Source organism: Eptesicus fuscus, chromosome 10 (assembly GCF_027574615.1).
Source record: "Eptesicus fuscus isolate TK198812 chromosome 10, DD_ASM_mEF_20220401, whole genome shotgun sequence".
Classification (NCBI taxonomy): domain Eukaryota; kingdom Metazoa; phylum Chordata; class Mammalia; order Chiroptera; family Vespertilionidae; genus Eptesicus; species Eptesicus fuscus.
In genome coordinates, this window is record NC_072482.1 from 40,147,834 (window position 1) to 40,165,321 (window position 17,488).

Sequence of the window (17,488 nt, forward strand, 5' to 3'; positions counted from 1 at the left end):
TCTATCCACTGAGCCAAACTGGTTTCGGCTGAATTTGTAATTTTGATAGATATTTTAACATTATCTTCCATATGGTTTGTACCTATGTATATCCACATTAGCAATATACAAATGCTTTTTTCATACATCATTATCCCTTTTTTATATTTGCCAATATAAGTGAGAAAAAAATTGTGTGCTTTTTATTTGAATTTCTTTTATTGAGAGTGATGTTTGCATCTTTCATATATTTAAGAGCTAATTATATTTTCTATGTATTATCTACTTATATTCATTGCCTATTTTCCATTGTACATTTGATCTTTCTCTGATTGACTTTTAAGTACTTTCTATATAGTAGAGAAATATACCCTTCATTGCGAGCTGTAAATAGTTGTTCACAATTTAATGTTTTGTTTTTTTTTAATTCTACTGACTTTGTTGTTGTTCTTCATACAACCTTTTTAATTTTATGTAAACAAATGTATTGTCTTCTCTTTTCTAGCATTAAGTTTTTGTGTATCATTTGGCAAAAACTTTTCCGATCTAAAATGATAAAAGTTTGCTTGGGTTCAAAGCCTAGCTTCTCCTTTTACTAGCTGTTACCTGGAAAAATTATTTAATTGCTCTAGGCCTATTCCTTTCTCTGTAAAATAAAGTAGCAATACTACCTAATTCACTGGGCTGTTGTGAGAACTAAATAAGATAATAGATATAATGTATTTAGCATGATGTTTGTCTTATATTAACAAAAACATAATGAGTAAAAATAATGAATAGATTTGTTGTTGTTGAATAAAATGAGTGCTCAACCAATTACCTTTTGTTGTATGAAACTCATTTTCTTTCCCTATTTTTTACATTGGTAAATGAAAACACTATTAAGACAGTCTTTCCACTTGGAAAATTAACTTCATTGCTACTCTTTTTAGAATCCTTATTAAACATGAACAAAGTCAAATCTAAAATGATAGCTTTAGGAGTTGACATAGGAACTAAATGTTACCCAACAACTTACTCTGTTATTGTAAACAAGCATTCCTAGAACCAAACTACTGATGTACGCTAAAACTCTTCAGATTTTGCTGAACATTATCTGTTTGTCTGTGCAGCTGCTGTGTTGATTTCAGAGCAGTTAGATTTATTTATGATTGCCATAGAAACGACATGAAGATGCATTTTCCATCAAACACACATAGCAACTCTGTGGATGTCTGTATGTTCAATTTATCCATGGTTACCCTGGGGATTGCTCACAATATAAATGTCCCTACTATTTCTTCAAGATCACAATTGTAAACTAGCATCTTGGTGTTTTTGCTTTTTTTGCCAACAAGAGAAGGTGCTTCCCATGGTTACCTCCTTCTACTCCTGGAATAGACTAGAAATCAAATGTCTACCTAAAATAAATGCAATAATATAGAATTCCCGTATTGTTCTCTGTGAGAAAGGAGTTTTTTTTTTTTTTTTCAAATTAAGTTCTACTATTTACTGAAGATTTCAACATTTCATATGTGTTGCATATAAAAACTTCAGTACTTGTTTTTTTCTGCTTTTAAATGTGGTAGTTAAATTGTTCACCAACATCACAAAATCACACAAGTTTATTACAATCAGTAATTCAGTATAAATCCTCATCACCATCATCATCATCTTTCAACACAACTTACTCCATATCACAAAGATTAATTTTAGTAAAGAAAGTAGGTTAATCTTTGGTTAAATTATAATAGTTTAATTTCACTGCAACACTTGTTTGATGAACAATTCTCCACTGGTGCTGTACAAGCAGAGAGAATCTTAAACTGGAATGCAGGAAAGGCCTTATTGTAGAAAGTTAAAATAATGGAATTCTAGACTTTGGAACTTTAAAGGACTTTAAAAATGAATTGATGTTCCTTTCATTTGAAAGGTGGCTTTACTAGGATCACACAACCACGTGGCGATAAAAATAGGTCTAAATGCAGACACTTAGCTGATATTCACTCAACAAACATTTATTTAAAACATTATAGGTCTGACAAGCTGTGGGTCCTAAGGTTATAAAAACATAGCATTTGTCTTCAAGAAATTCACAATAATGTAAAGAAAATCTCAGAGTTTGTAGGGTCTCAGCTTTCTTTTCTTTTCTTCATGTTTCTCTGGGTACTTTATTTTCTAATCATTTAAATCAAGAGTTGAACTTGGATATAGGCAAATTAGCAAAAGCATAAAAAACTCATTGTAATAAAAGTTTGAATTAATTAATGGATATAATTGAGAAAGAAAGAGCCTAGAAAAGAGGAAAGTAGATACATTTGCTTGCACAGATTTTGACATGAGAAAATATATATTTTTTTCTTTGTGGTCACAGGGAAGAAAAGGAGATGAGGCATCTGGCAGAATTTAGGATGGGTAAGGAGAAACATGTGGCCCTAACCTGAAGTGAGGCTAATATTCCTAGAAAATAAAAATAAAAAAGGAGGAAAAGTATAAATTATTTCACTCAGAGTTGGACTAGAAAAATAACCTTCAATAAGCATTCATTCAATAAGCATATATTGAATACGTAATATGTGCATTTAAACTAAAAATGTGGTATTATAGAAAGAATCAGGTTAGATTCTATTTTACAAGTGTATATAGAGTGAGCTTCTCTGTGTCAAACACTCTGCTAGGTGCTAGAAATATGTGGTTAAATAAGTTTTTCCCCAGCTGCTGTCCCAAGAATGTTAAACAGGCAAGAAAACAGGCAGCAGGCAACTTTTAGAGCAATCCAGGTTGAAAACACTAATTCAATATCTGTGACCACTTCATCCTGGTTCATTAATATCCAAAGCATCTGGCATTATGTCTCACATTATCTTTATCTAAAATATTACATATTTATTCATTTGTGCACTTATTTTCTATTTCTGCCCCATGGAATATAGAATCTATGAGCAAAAGCCCCTATATCCCCATTGCCTAGGACAGTGAATGGCACATAGTAGGTACTAAATAAATATTTGATGAATAAGTAAATAAGAAAATAAACCTAGTAGATGTTAATATTTGAGAAATATATAACTGAATAAATAAATATCTCTCTTGTCACTCAATTAACTCACACTATTTCCTCTGTAAGCCTCCTAAGATCCTACTACTTAAAATTAACCTCTTTTTCTACTACTGTTCTTTGTCACTATTTTTTCCTTCAAGGTGGTATTTTGTAAGTAGTATTTATTTTACAATATCTATCATTGTTTGTTTCACAATATAGTCAGCCTACCATCTTGAATTTAATTTCATATATGACTTACTGATAGCTTCCCAAATGAATTTAGAAGCTAATGTATTTCTAACACTTACAGGTAAGTAGTAAAGATAACAGTGAAAAAAATATTCTCATGTTATATTTGACTAGATTAAAATAAGTGTACTTGGGAAGTCTAATATTCTATATAAGACATTTTAAGGAAAAAACTGAAAAAGAGTGGTTTTGCATTATTGTATAATGCAATATTATTGGATTCAGGAGCAGGATTGATGATACCTCTTTAAGAGGTATGTTGTTTCATTTCAGAGAAAATGCAAAACTCTCAAAAGCCTTGGGTGACAGAGCTCTGGAGTGATAGAAGCATGGGACTTGTGAAAACAGAATGACCACCCTGGCCGGGTGGCTCAGTTGGTTGGAGAGTCATCCCCTACACCAAAAGGTTTCAGGTTCCATTCCCAGTCAGGGCACATGCCTAGATTGTGGGTTTGATCCCTGGTCAGGGTGCATACAAGAGGCAACCAGTTGATGTTTCTCTCTCACATAGATGTTTCTTTCTCTCTCTTCCTTCCTCTTTCTCTCAACAAAAGCATGTTCTCAAGTGGGGATGAAAATAAAATAAAAATAGCCCAGTCAGTGTTGCTTAGTGGTTGAGCGTAGACTTATGAACCAGGAGGTCATGGTTTGATTCCTAGTCAGTGGGGGAGCCTGTGGGAGGCAGCCAATCAATGATTCTCGCATCATTGATGTTTCTGTCTCTCTCTCCCTTCCTCGCTAAAATCAATAAAAATATATTTTAAAAAAAGAGAAAAATAAAAAATAAACAGAATGACCATGAGAATGTCACTCAATCTTAATTCATCCCAGGATCCTGAATTCTTTGTCTCATGGAATTTTGGAGAGAATAATATAAATTAATATATACATGTAAAAATGCATATAATGGCTGGTTTTGAAGTGTAAGTGAAATTGCGATAAATAGTAAAGTTTTATTTTAAACCTTCAATAATATATTTATGATTTTTTCAGATGTAGCTTTACTTCAAGAATATTTATAGGCTGAAAAATATCAATATCTAAAAGTAATGTGTGTTACACATGTTGCTAAACAAGTAACACATATTATCTAATTTCATTCTCTCAATTTCTGTGATGTAGGTCATATCTATATATATAAAAGCCCAGCGACCATTAAGGTGGAACACCCGGGACAACCAGAATGACCGGTTGCTATGATGCTCACTGACCACCAGGGGTCAAACATCCAACACTCAAAGTAGGAGCTGCCCCTGGTGGTCAGTGCGCTCCCACAGTGAGAGCGCCACTCAGCCAGAAGCGGGGCTCACAGCTGGTGAGCACAGCAGCAGTGGTGGGAGCTTCTCCTGCCTCTGCAGCAGCACCAAGGAGCAGTGAGCCAAGTGGTAAGGAGTGAGCAGTGAGCAGGCAGGCCCTGGATTGCGAGAGTGATGTCTGACTGCCGGTTTAAGCCCGGCAGTCGGACATCCCCTGAGGGGTCCTGGATTGCGAGAGGGCACAGGCTGGGCTGAGGGATTCCGCCCCCCCCAACCCCATGCACCAATTTCATGCATTCAGCCTCTAGTATAGTTATAATCATGGATCACATGTTTTAGAAAACGAAACTGAGGTTTAGAAAACTTAAATGACTTAGCCAAAGATACTCAGCTGGGACTTGATTCTGGGTCTGCGAGCAAGTCTATACTCCACAGGCATAACCCAAAAGAGAGTTTAGAAGTCAAATTTTAAAGCAGAGCTTACTAGCATTTGATGGCATTGCTCAATAAGAACACTTTCACCCGGCTGGATGGTTCAGTGGTTGAGCGTCGATCTCTGAACCTGCAGGTCACAGTTTGATTCCTGGTCAGGACACATGCCTGGGTTGTAGATTCAATTCCCAGTATGAGGTATGCAGGAGGCAGCCAATCAATGGTTCTCTCTCATCACTGATGTTTCTGTCTCTCTCTCCCTCTCCCTTCCTCTCTGAAGTCAATAACATATATTTAAAAAAAAATAAGAACACTTTCAATTGATATATGTTTTACAAAGATATTTTAAGGAACAATGATAAACTACAAGTCATCATAAGTATCACCATTATAAAACTTTCTATAAATATAAATTAAACTCAATGACCAAGAATAATTTGTTTATTCATTATGAGTCATCTTAGGTATTCTATTTTATTAGATGAATTTATACAGATTATGTTCTGTACTGTCCTGTACTCAGATTATTATGGCAAAACCCAACCAAATCTGACAGTTCTGACTCATTAATGGTCCCAGGGTTTGCTCTCAATCCTTTGTACAGGCTGCAGAGGACCTGGTGAGGTCAGGGGTCATCCTCCTGGTGGCATCTTCCAGGCACAGTGTCCTGTGATGACAAGTTGGTTAAAAGCATCTCAATTATTTATCCACTGTCAGGTCAAGCAGTATTTAATGCTATTTTACATTGATGTAAACAAAAGTAGTCCACATAAAGCTCAGTATTCCTTTTTTTTGTAAATTACCTTTCATTGGGGTGAGTAATCACAAGGATAATATTGATGCCTGATTACAGCCCTGTGATTCATAAAAATCAGATTTTTCAGACACTATGTAGCATGCCTTCTATTTTATTACATGTTTTCTGTAATAAAATTTTCTCATTTAAAGAAACAGTGATAAATATCCTCTATAATAAGAGAGGAATATGCTAATTATCCATTACGCTGTGAGGCATAACAACCGACAATGTAACGACTGGATCACAAATCTGCAGGAGGGTGGGGCAGCGAACTACAAGCGGGTGGTGGGGAGCTACAGGAGGGGGCAGGGTAGCAAGCTATGGGGCAGTGGGGGAGCTACAGGAGGGCGGGGCAGTGGGCGGAGAGCTACAGGAGGGTGGCAGAGAGCTACTGGTGCACGAATTCATGCACAGGGCTACTAGTATGAAATAAATGAAAGAAAATGTAAAGTACAGATTAATTTATAGTAGTATAATAGATTTAACCTAATCTTGCAAGTATCTTGAGGCTTGTGCTGAGTTAGCAGAGTCTAAATCTTCTAAGAGGGAAACTTTCCCTAGATAACCATGGTTCTAGGATCCCAGACCATTTTGTTAACTAAAGATCAGCTCTGCTCCTTCCTTATCACCCACATGACTCTGCTTAAGTTGGTATCAAGTGACAAGAAATAACGTATTCTCTACTCGGTATAAACATACAGTGGTGTACCTAACATCTCTTTAATATGGGCATCATTGTTCTCTCACTACTCCTGTACTCTAGTCCCTTTGAGAACTGCCAGTGCCCATCCTGAGGCTGTGTGGAGAGAGCCTGTTTGAAACAAAGCCCTTCAGTGGAAAGCAGAATTCAGATATGGAGAAGGAGATTAAATAACTTTAAAAGTATTTTTTGCAGATGTGAGCTGTGTTTCTGTCATTGTTGAAGGGAAGAAGTCTAATGAGTACATGTTCCTAACATTTTCCATCAGCTCTAAATTTCTGTTTGAATCCTTTGAATATCATTCTCTCTTAGAGTAAAACAAAAAAAGAAACAATTGTTGAGTTGAATGATCATGGTCCCCTGTGGGTAAGTTCACACAAAGACTGTTTCTACTCCTAGGCTTTCCTGTCAGCTAATCAGGTTTGTTGCATAGACTGATGAGCCAAAGATGTGTGAACAGAGGTGCTGATATAATGGATGCAACTGGTTGGAACCTGGAGCTCCTAGAGGTGCCCAGCCCTTTATCCAAGTATGATGACTTGGCATGTGAGGTATAAAAAAAAAAAAAAAAGTTGTGCACATGGAGCTAGGCCTTAGGTCATTCCTAACTTACTGAGAAGGCTCAACACATTTTACACATTAAACACAGTTTCCTGGATATTTTGATTCAGAGGTTGGATAATCTGTATTTTAAAAGAGGTCCCCAGATGACTCTGATTATCTTTCAGGTTTAAGAAACCTTAAACTAAATAACCCTTCCAAATTATAAAATTAAATTATTCTAGCCTGTTCAATTCTGTTATGGTATTATACCACATGGGGACATTATATTTTAGAAACAGTTCATTAGAAATGTTTGCAGTGATTCCTTCTTAGTTAACACCCACCATAGAGGACCCTTAGTCACTGTGCTGAAATATGCCTATTAGGCAGGCACTGTACCCGGTGGTGAGACATGGATGCATTATAAGAAGCCTGTGGCAGTGAGTGGCTTTTTCATGTAGCCTCACTTAATGCTCCTTCTTCATTGAGGTATATTAGCAAGTCAGAGAATGGAAACAAGAAAAAAATCAACTTACTGGCAATTTCTACTTAGAAACCTTAAGAAAAAGCATTCCAAGTATGGTAATTTTTTGGTCAAAGCATAAAGTCATATTTTATTGACAAATGAGTCTTTTTTAGAGTTCCAGCCTTTTTTAAAAGAGAAAAATAACTCTGAAAAAAATGAATTTCTTATCGTTTCTGGAAACCTTGATCAATTTCTGAGATCAAGAGAAATGTGTCAGCATTGAAGAGGAGGATTCAGCCTGACACTTGGAATGTACAATGGCAAACAGCCTGAAGGAAAGACAGCCATCTTGACAAGAGATTAGTGTGATGCAAGATAAACACCAAAGCTCTCAAGGATGTCTTCTTTTTTTGGATTAACTTCCTTTTGGCAAAATGGCGCTGGGTTCTCCTAATTAAACACTGGCAAGCAAGGTTATCCAAGGAAACAAACATGGTATTGGAATGAAGTTACAAGTAATATCAGGTGCTACTTTTATCAAAACTTCAAGTTATCAGATTTAAGTGAATGTAATTCAGGTAGACTAAATACAGGTCAACATATAACACTGGATAATTAATTACCCATGGCAAATACTTCAGAAGATGTCAAAGTGTTTATGTTTGTATTCCATAAAAAGAAGGCAGTAATTCTTGGTGTTAATTCAATGCTGTGCTAATTGGTAATTGGAATCACACAGTTTAACAAAATGCTATTAATTAATCACTTGATGTTTAACACAACATTAAAAGAATACAACTTATTGTGTACATTGTATACATTCTGTTGTATTAAATTTATGAAAATATATTATCAGTGGATTAAAAAGCCTAACATGTCATGACTACAGCCATGGTCAAAATATTCTCCTGTTGTTAAGTTGTATGAGTTCCAAGAAGATTAAAGAGAAATGATAACAAGCAATTTTGATCCTTGACTGGATCCTGAATTAGGAAAGAAAATAAGTAGTTACAATAGGATAGATTCTGAGATACAAGTGGTTTTTGAAAATAGACTGTATATTAGATAATAGTATTATATCAATTTAAATTTATTGCATGTGATAATTATATTATGGTAATGGAGATTTTAGAAAGACAAGGAGGTCAAAATGCATAATGAAGTACTTAGGGGTGAATTTTCATGATGTCTGAAACATTTTATCAGTGTCAGAGAAAATAAATAATATATACATACTTAATAATACATATGTGTATGTCTACATATGTTTGTTTTTACATTAACTGTATGTATGTATGTTCTTATATATATGTATTAGTATGTGTATATATATAGAGAGAGAGAGAAGGGGGAGAAGGGTTGGAGGGAGAGAGGGAGAAAGAAAGAAGGAAGGAAAGAAGTGAAGGGAAGGAAGGAAGAAAATATGGGAAAATATTAAGAATTAATATCGCAAGGGAAAGATATATATATATTTTCATTGTACACTTCTTACAACTTTGCTGTAAGTTTGAAATTTTTTAAAAACTTGGAAGCAAAATATTTTCTGGCTTACCTAATTCATACATTCAATAACAAACCTTTGTGACATAACAGACTCACTTGATAGTGAGAACATGACCTGAGCTGCAAAAAGGGAAGGAGTATAGAAAGAGAAGTGTAACATGATCCCAGGTTCAAATTCCAGGTGAGCACTAACCAGCTGAGAGCCTATGGTCAACCGTTTCATTTTTGCATCCATCCGACTGCTCTTCTCTAAAAGGATGGAATTGGACCAAATGAGTTCAGAAGTCACAAAGAATTCAGATTCAGTGATTTTCAGAGTTAGACGGATAGGAAAGAGACAACCTTATAAATAACTCAAAAGTAATCAGAAAATCATGTAAGATACTTAAAAATGATATAAGCCAGGCAATGGATGGGACTGTTTAGTTCTTACTTGGCTAGAAAACTATGACATTCCTATTTTTCGTTATGACTCCTCAAAGAAAAGCAAACACTGGACTTGGAGCATCACCAACATCATTAAATTATTGCTGCTAGCATTTGGTAGGGTACCTGGTGCTAATGGAATTTTTACAGAAATCTGAAGCCAAAGAAACTGTAGGTAACTTAATGATTGATGTGTTCAACCGTCCACATATGGAAGAAGGAACACATTTTATTGGATTGGAAAAGCGCATCAGTTGTACATTCACACAAACAAATGATGAACTGTGCTACTGTGAAGGACATTGAGACAGTTTTTTTGGGGGGTAGGGTGGGAGGACTTAAATACATTGTGGAAAGATTTTTAACATAGTATAAATTATGTTTAAGATATCACAATATAAATCACTGGCTGAGGATTCTTAATTGAATAATATGGTGATTTCTTTGTTATGTTCATTTCTTTCTGTTTATCAAATCCATTCTGGGGAAATTTGAAAAGACTGGTTGTTTTAAGACATTCTGAAATGCTGTATTTACCATAAAGAAATGTGGTTATGAGATCTAAACAAAGGGGAAATACTGGCTTATTTAAAATCATCAAAAAGGTAATTTTAGTACTGTTATTTCCATATGAAAGGAGACTCAATGCACAAAGTCAAGTCCAAGCTTCTTTCCTGGGACTTGAAGCTCTTCCAGCCTAGCCTTATGTTTTATAGTATATATAAAGCATATACATTATATTCTTGCTCAAGATCATACACTTGATACTCTGAGTCTATATTACCATTAACATTTCCTGAGCAAATACTGTCCTCTCTCATATTTGTGACTTTCAGAATGCTCTTTCTTATCTTTATCTTTACCTCATGTAAAGTGAGGTTACTAGTATAATCTCCATGAAACTTTCCCCTAGGAGGCAGTATAGTGCAGTGTTTAAGAGGAACTTTTAAAGTCAGGAATTCTGAGAGTGTGAGCTTTCTGGTTGTAGGAGTTTGTTACTTAATCCTACTGAGCCTCAGGTTCTTCGTTTAAAGATTTTTTTTTTTTTGAAATAACAATAGTGCTTATAGTATAAAGTTATTAATAAGATTAAATGAGTTAATATACATACAATGTTTAGCACTGAGCCAGCTGTCTGTGAGAGGTGCCTGTAACACTACTATTACTTTTACTACAGTTTGTAATCCCATAATATTTTAGGTGTCCTCTATGGCACTTAACACATTTTGCTTATCTTACAATAAGCTATGCATGCTGTCCCCATCATTAGACTGTAAAGTCATTGAGTACAGGAACTATATATTGCCCATCTTTGTTTATCTGCAAAACAAAAACAGTAGGTCAGACAACACAGGTGCTTAATAAATATTCATTTAAGTGGCTTAAATCATTGGATTTTTTCAATAGAAACACTTTATCTTCTCTTTTGATAGTAATGCTGCATCTACTAAATCTTTCATCTTAATGCTGAATATTCTAGACAGAGTATTCAAGTTAGAGCAAATTGACATAAAAGCAACTTGTTTTTTAGATTATTTTAAAAATTTTATATGCCCTTGATAGCGTGTGCCTTAGTTCAAGTTACAACAAATTACAGCTTTGTTGGCTCTGTGCCTCATAGTTGGAGTCATCTTAAGTCTGAAGAGCTATCTTTAAATGACTTTTGAGACATCCATGTTTTCATCTTTTCATCATACATTCTGTCAAAATATATAAAAAAAAACCTATTAAGAAATCCCTGCCTGCCCATCATTTACTGATTTCTGTGAGTGAACTTAAGCGGTTCTGATGGATTGGATGCATTTTGTGAAGCATCCTGTGTGATCTGTTCTGTGAGATAAATCCCCAGTGTTCCAGAACTGACTCCGTTGAAAATGACAAGCAACAGAGAAGCCCACACAAAGTCACCTCAGAGTTCAGCTTAGTCATTCAAAGGTGTTTACTCAGAGATGATATAGTTTAAATTCATTTTCCAATAGGATCACTCCTACATCTTCCAGTTTTTCGAAATAGAAACTTTTAAAATAGTCAATATGATAGGAGTTACCTCTTTGTCTTTATGAACTGCTTTTTATTTCCTGACAAAAATTTTGCGAAATATACAGTCCAGCCGCATCCTATGTATCAATCATATTAGTATTGCCCTCTCCTTCCCTCTGTGGCCCTCTACACCCAGCCAGAATTACCCACTCATTTTGTTTTCCCTAAACACATCTTTCTTTTTCTACTCTCTACTTTTGCTCAGGCTGAACTCCCCCAACTGAAAACTTGTTTCCTATTTATTTATTATATATTTTTTAATCTTTATTGTTGAAAGTATTACATATGTCCCATTTTCCCCCACTGACCCCTTCTAGCCGTCCGCCACCCCCTGCCTTTACCACCTATTGTCTGTGTCCATGGGATATGCATATCTATATATATAAAACCCTAATATGCAAATAGACCAAACAGTGGAACAACCGAACAAACAACTAGTCGCTATGACGTGCGCTGACCACCAGGGAGCATGCGCGTAACATGGTGGGCATAGGCAGCAGGTGGCAGAGCGAGGAACATGGCAGGCATCGGCCAAGCTGGGATGGTGGAACAAGTGAGCAGGGGGTGCCAGACCAAGGCGGGCTGCTGGTTGCTGTCATCTGGGCAAGCCTCTAGTGGTTACTGAAAATTCTTTGCTCCTGTGCGCCGCTGTCCTGCTGGGTGCTTGCACCTGCTGCTGGCTCCAGCTCTTCTTGCACTCGTTGCTGGTGCCTGGCGCTGGCCCCAATCACTCTGCACCGTCAGTGGGTGCGAGTGGGACTGGCGCCATCAGCACATGGGATTGGTGGCAGCGGGAGCGGGGCTGCCAGCAGACAAGGGATGGGGGCCATGGTGGGAGGGGCCCAGTGGGGGTGCAGAGGATGGGCTGAGACCTGGCCCTGTGCGCATGGCAGCCTCACAGTCCACAGTTCCTTTCAAGGTGCACAAATTCATGCACTGAGCCCCTAGTATGCCTATAAGTTCTTTGGTTGATTTCTTCCCAACCACCCACTTACCCCTGCCTTTCCTCTGAGATTCAAGACAGTTTGTTCCATGCTTCTTTGTCTCTGGATTTATTTTGTTCAACAGTTTATTTTGTTCATTAGATTCCCCACATGAGTGAGATTATGTGATACTTGTCTTTCTCTGACTGCCTTATTTAACTTAGCATAATACCCTCCAGGTCCCTCCATGCTGTCTCCTTCTTTGTTACAGCTGCATGATATTCCATGGTTTAAATGTACCAAGCTTCTTATCTGCTCTTCTGCTGATGGGCACTTGGGCTGTTTCCAGATCTTAGCTATTGACAATTGTGCTGCTATGAACATAGGGGTGCATACATTCGTTCTCATTGGTGTTTCAGGTTTCTTAGGATGTATTCCTAGAAGTGGGATCACTGGGTCAAATGGCAGTTTCATATTTAATTTTTTGAGTAAACTCCATACTGTTTCCATAATGGCTGCACCAGTCTGCATTCCCAGCAGCAGTGTACTAGGGTTCCCTTTATTCCAGGCTTTTCTTTTCACTATTCTGTGTTCTTTGAGACCTAGGTGTGGTCCAAGTATTGCTCATTTTTCCCAGGTTCTACGACACGTCTCTCCATCAACTTTTTGTACCTCATGTATCACTCAGTGTTAATGTTTACTTGTCCATATACATATGCTCAAGTCAGTATTTTTTTCACATCCCCTAGCTGAGGACTCTGAGCAGAGTCTGTATGAAATATATTTCCAGTGCAAGTGCATGGAGAGATGGCAGAGTGTGTGACTACAGGGTTAGAAGAGTGCTCTGTGGATTCTGGTCTAGCTTAGAATAGAATTACAGATTTGAGTAAGAGTATTATGAAAATAGAACAATGTAGAAAACCTGAGATTGCATTGTTGATCTGTGCCTGTTTATGATGATGATTTTTCTTTTTCTTGAAGGTGAGAGTATGAGATGACAAGGCACAATACATAAAGTGACATCATAGTTTTTATGGAGGGCCTTGGCAGTATCCCCAGGATGGGGCATCGTTGACTCTTCTTGCCTGATTTTTGCAGTGGGCCACACAGTGCTGGCAATCAATGGCATGGCCCTAATGGCAGGTACACAGCTGGTAAGAATGAAGTGCTGGAGTACATGGGCAGCCCTGCCAACTACCCAGTGTCCATTGGATTAGGCCAGGCCCACCTCACCTCCAATGAGAAGCTCATCTGGCCTCCACGTTCCACTCGCTGTTCGAAAAACGGCTCCCAGCTTTCTCCCAAACAGGGCAGCTAAGGCATTGAGATGCTGGAGACAGACACATTCCAACTGCACGGCTTCCAGTCAGATAGGGTCAGTCAGGTTTGTGGCGCTGGCAGAACCTAGGCAAGCGCCATAGATTTTCTTCTCCAAAAGATTAGCGAGATTTACTAAGACTGTGCCCTCAAGAACCCATTCTACTCCCTGGAAATGCCCATCAGGGGTGAGCTGTTTGACAAGAACCTGAAGCTAGCCCTGGGGTGTCAGAGAAGGCTGGAAGTTTTGGACCTGGGTCATAGGCTGAACCTGCAATGGAACCCCCTCCCCAGTTCTGAGAGATCTGCAGGAGGGGTCCTGTTGTTTCATTCCAATGGGGATTCCAGAAGCCTTTAGTGCTCTCAAAAATGAGAGGATGCTGAGCCTCATAACAGGTACTGAACCTAAAGCCTTAATAATATTCTCTCTTCCCTCCTGTATCTATCACTCCTACTTCGCATCTCTATACAGATTTATTTATAGAGAAAACAGGCCCATAAATGCTGTAATAAACATTCCTTTGTTCTCAAAAAATAAAAGAATATCTGAACCTACAAAACAGGAAAAAATAAATATAAGGCTAAAGATAATGTTAAGTGGCAAATAGGTTGGACATTTATTAAATGAAATTTCCTTAAGAGATTTAATAATTTTAGCAAAAACATTTTTATGCGTGTCATGGCTAACAATCTGACTAAAAAGGAAACACATTCAAAGCTCAGTTGTACAACTGTTTTATTCTGTGTAATACTTTCTAAGTTATGTCTTTTGAATTTGTTAGAATTCTATTTTAGTGGCCACAATTTCTTTAATAATTAGTGTTGTACAAGTAAAATCCCCAAAGTCCTTAAAAAAGAGAATACAAAACCTTTTAGTACCTTACATTGTAATTTTTCTTTTTTTTAATAATTAGATATGCCTTGTAACTAGGACTCATTTTACTAGTACTAGTCAAATAAAATAAAGTTTGAAATACTAATGAATGGACCAATAGATGTAACCATAAATTCATTTATTTTATTTGAATTTAATATAGTTATGTTTATTTATTTATCAAAATATTTTACATTAGTGTCAGGATTAAAATGCTACCAGTAGTAGAGAAACCTTGAGAGGATTATACTTTTGAAAGAAGAGAACTCTACTAGGTTGACTTCACATTTCTAGAGCTTTTCTCCTGAACACACAGTCCACAGTCCATTTAGTGCAGTTTGGCCAAAACTTAAAAAGAGATCCATGGTTTTTTTGGTCCAAGCTGTCAGAGAATGGGTTTTAGAACTTCTCAAAAACCTGAACCAGAAGTGGAATATCCAGGAAAGGAAAGAGAACCTAAGAGTGGGAAACCTCACATCTGCATATTAACTCCCATGAACGTGTTGGCTGAACCGAAGGTGTGTTTGAGGGGGTAGGGTGAACTTTAAGGAACTAGTGAAAAGCAATAGTTAAAAGGCTGAAAAGGCAGAATAAAGAAAGGAGTTTAGAGTTTGAATCCTGCCTTGTTAGAAGGTCTTGATAAATAACTGTGACTTTCTATTTAAGTTCCAGAATGACTACATTATAGGAATAACATAGGTCAAGACCAAGAGATTCATCAAAAACTAAGGGAAAACCGTAAGGTAAACCCTCTACAAGTTCAAAGTAATCAGGCAGTAATTTCTCTATTTGCTATAACAAAAATCAACACTCTTAAAACATATTCAGAATATCAAGTATATAATCAAAATAATTAAATTGGTAAAGATAAAGGAATAAGGCCTGACTTACCAGTATCAAGAATGAGAGAGTGGACACAAAGTTAGCAGCTAAAACGTAGGTAGCATTTGAGGATTTTCATTCATATATAACAGGAAAGAAATTTTTCAGGTAAGGAGGCCAAAGGAAAAAGATGAAAAACTCAAGAGGATTGATGTTTCCTGAAAAAAGGTGATGAACACTCTTCACAATGGGAACCATCCTGAAGACAAAAATGTACACAGATTTCCAAAACAGCCTTCCAAATCTTCAAAGGCATGAACATTGAATTTTACAGGTTTTCTCCCTTCTGCATATGTATAAACTGAGAATAGAAACTATTCCCTGTAAGGAGGCTTCTGTACATACATCAAAGGATTTTGATGACATTATAAGAACCAATAGAATGAAGCTGGGGCAGTTTATAATGATTTACTTTCTGTTGTAAAATATTAATGAAACAGCTGACAAGCCAATAAAATTCTAAAAGTCCACAGGAAGAACATTTGTTGGCATTGATTTGACTCTGAAGTGGGTTTTATGAATTCACAGATATGAGTGTACCTACTATTACATGGGAATTAGACAATGACCTCACGGAAAAAGAAATAGGTAAGTTTTTAAAAAATTTTATTATTTAATTGTTGACAGTATTATAGATGTCCCCTCCCCCCCCCCTTTTTCCCTCCTCCACACAGCCCCCACCCCACCCAAGCCTTCTCCACCCTATTGTCTGTGCCCATGGGTTATGTATATATATTATTTGGTTCATCTCTTTCTGTACCCTCTACCTCCTTCCCCTCTGACAGCTGTCAGTTTGTTCCATGCACCCATGCCTCTGCACATATTTTATTCATCAGTTTATTTTGTTCATTAGATTCCACATATAAGTGAGATCATGTAACATTTGTCTTTCTCTAACTGGCTTGTTTCACTTAGAATAATAATTTCCAGGTCCATCCATGCTATCAAAGGGTAAAAGCTCCTTTGTTACAGCTGCATAGTATTCCATTATGTAAATGTACTGCAGCTTTTTTATTTATTCATTTACTGATGAGCCCTTGGGCTGTTTTCAGATTTTAGCTATTACACTTAACTCTGCTATGAACAAAGGGGTGCATAAATTCTTTCTGATTGGTATATGGAGTTTCCTCAAAAAATTAAAAATGGAACTGTCATTTGGCCCAGTGATCTCACTTCTGGGAATATATCCCAAAACACCATTCAAAAATAGGTAAGTTTATAACATTTCTCCTCAATCTGACCTCACAAGAAATGTGTGCCTTGATACTTGTAAAATTATAGCACAACTTGAAGGGTATGAAGGCTAAATGAATTGGGTTCTAGCTGTGCAGATAAAGGAATCAGGATCCATCCAACATTCAACACATAATCTTTGTTGTTACGTTTTGTTGTGTTGCGTTTGATTTTTGTTGCCAACTATGTTTCAGGCAAACTGCTAGGCTTTTAAGATATAACAGTGAACTTAGAGTTCACATTCTAGCTGTTAATACTTTTCCGTAAAAGAAAAAACAGTTGAACTCACAATCTTTGTCTAGTAATTATTATAACTATTTAGCATTTAGTTGAATATCTATTATGTTCTAGGCCTTTATACATACTAGTATATATATATATAACTATATATATATATAAATATATATATATATTTTATTTTTTTTTTACTTATTTTAACAATCTCCTGAGGGTTATTTATATTTTTTAGACAATGAGACTCAGGCTCATAAAAGTTCAAATTCAAAACATAAGAGTTAGGAGGACTCTGAAAAGAGAATCAATAAATCAGTAAAGAAAATGTCCCTGCAAGCACACCCTAGTGTGTTTCTAACCTTAACTGGGTAGATAAATGACGTCCCTGTACTTCAGCTAACTGTGCACATTCTACACAGAGACTGAAACGAAGACTGGCTGGGGATTTTGCTACACTTTATACATTAAAGGTGTGGCGACATATTTATTTAAAAAAAAACAAAAAAACAGCCCTGACTGGTTTGGCTCAGTGGATAGAGCATTGGCCTGTGGACTGAAAGGTCCCAGGTTCGATTCCAGTCAAGGGCATGTACCTTGATTGCGGGTACAT

General features: G+C 36.6%; 1 long non-coding RNA gene and 1 pseudogene across 1 annotated transcript in view; both read left to right on the top strand.

The window, feature by feature from the left end:
• Nucleotides 1-13,115, top strand: part of LOC114227603 (uncharacterized) — a 51,757-nt gene extending 38,642 nt beyond the window's left edge. Inside the window, exon 4 of the long non-coding RNA XR_008557232.1 lies at nucleotides 13,088-13,115. This is a non-coding gene — a long non-coding RNA (uncharacterized LOC114227603). The remainder of the gene's footprint in view (nucleotides 1-13,087) is intronic.
• Nucleotides 13,116-13,474: 359 nt separating this feature from the next.
• LOC103284360 (trafficking protein particle complex subunit 4-like) lies at nucleotides 13,475-13,919 on the top strand (annotated as a pseudogene).
• The last annotated feature ends 3,569 nt before the right edge of the window (nucleotides 13,920-17,488 follow it).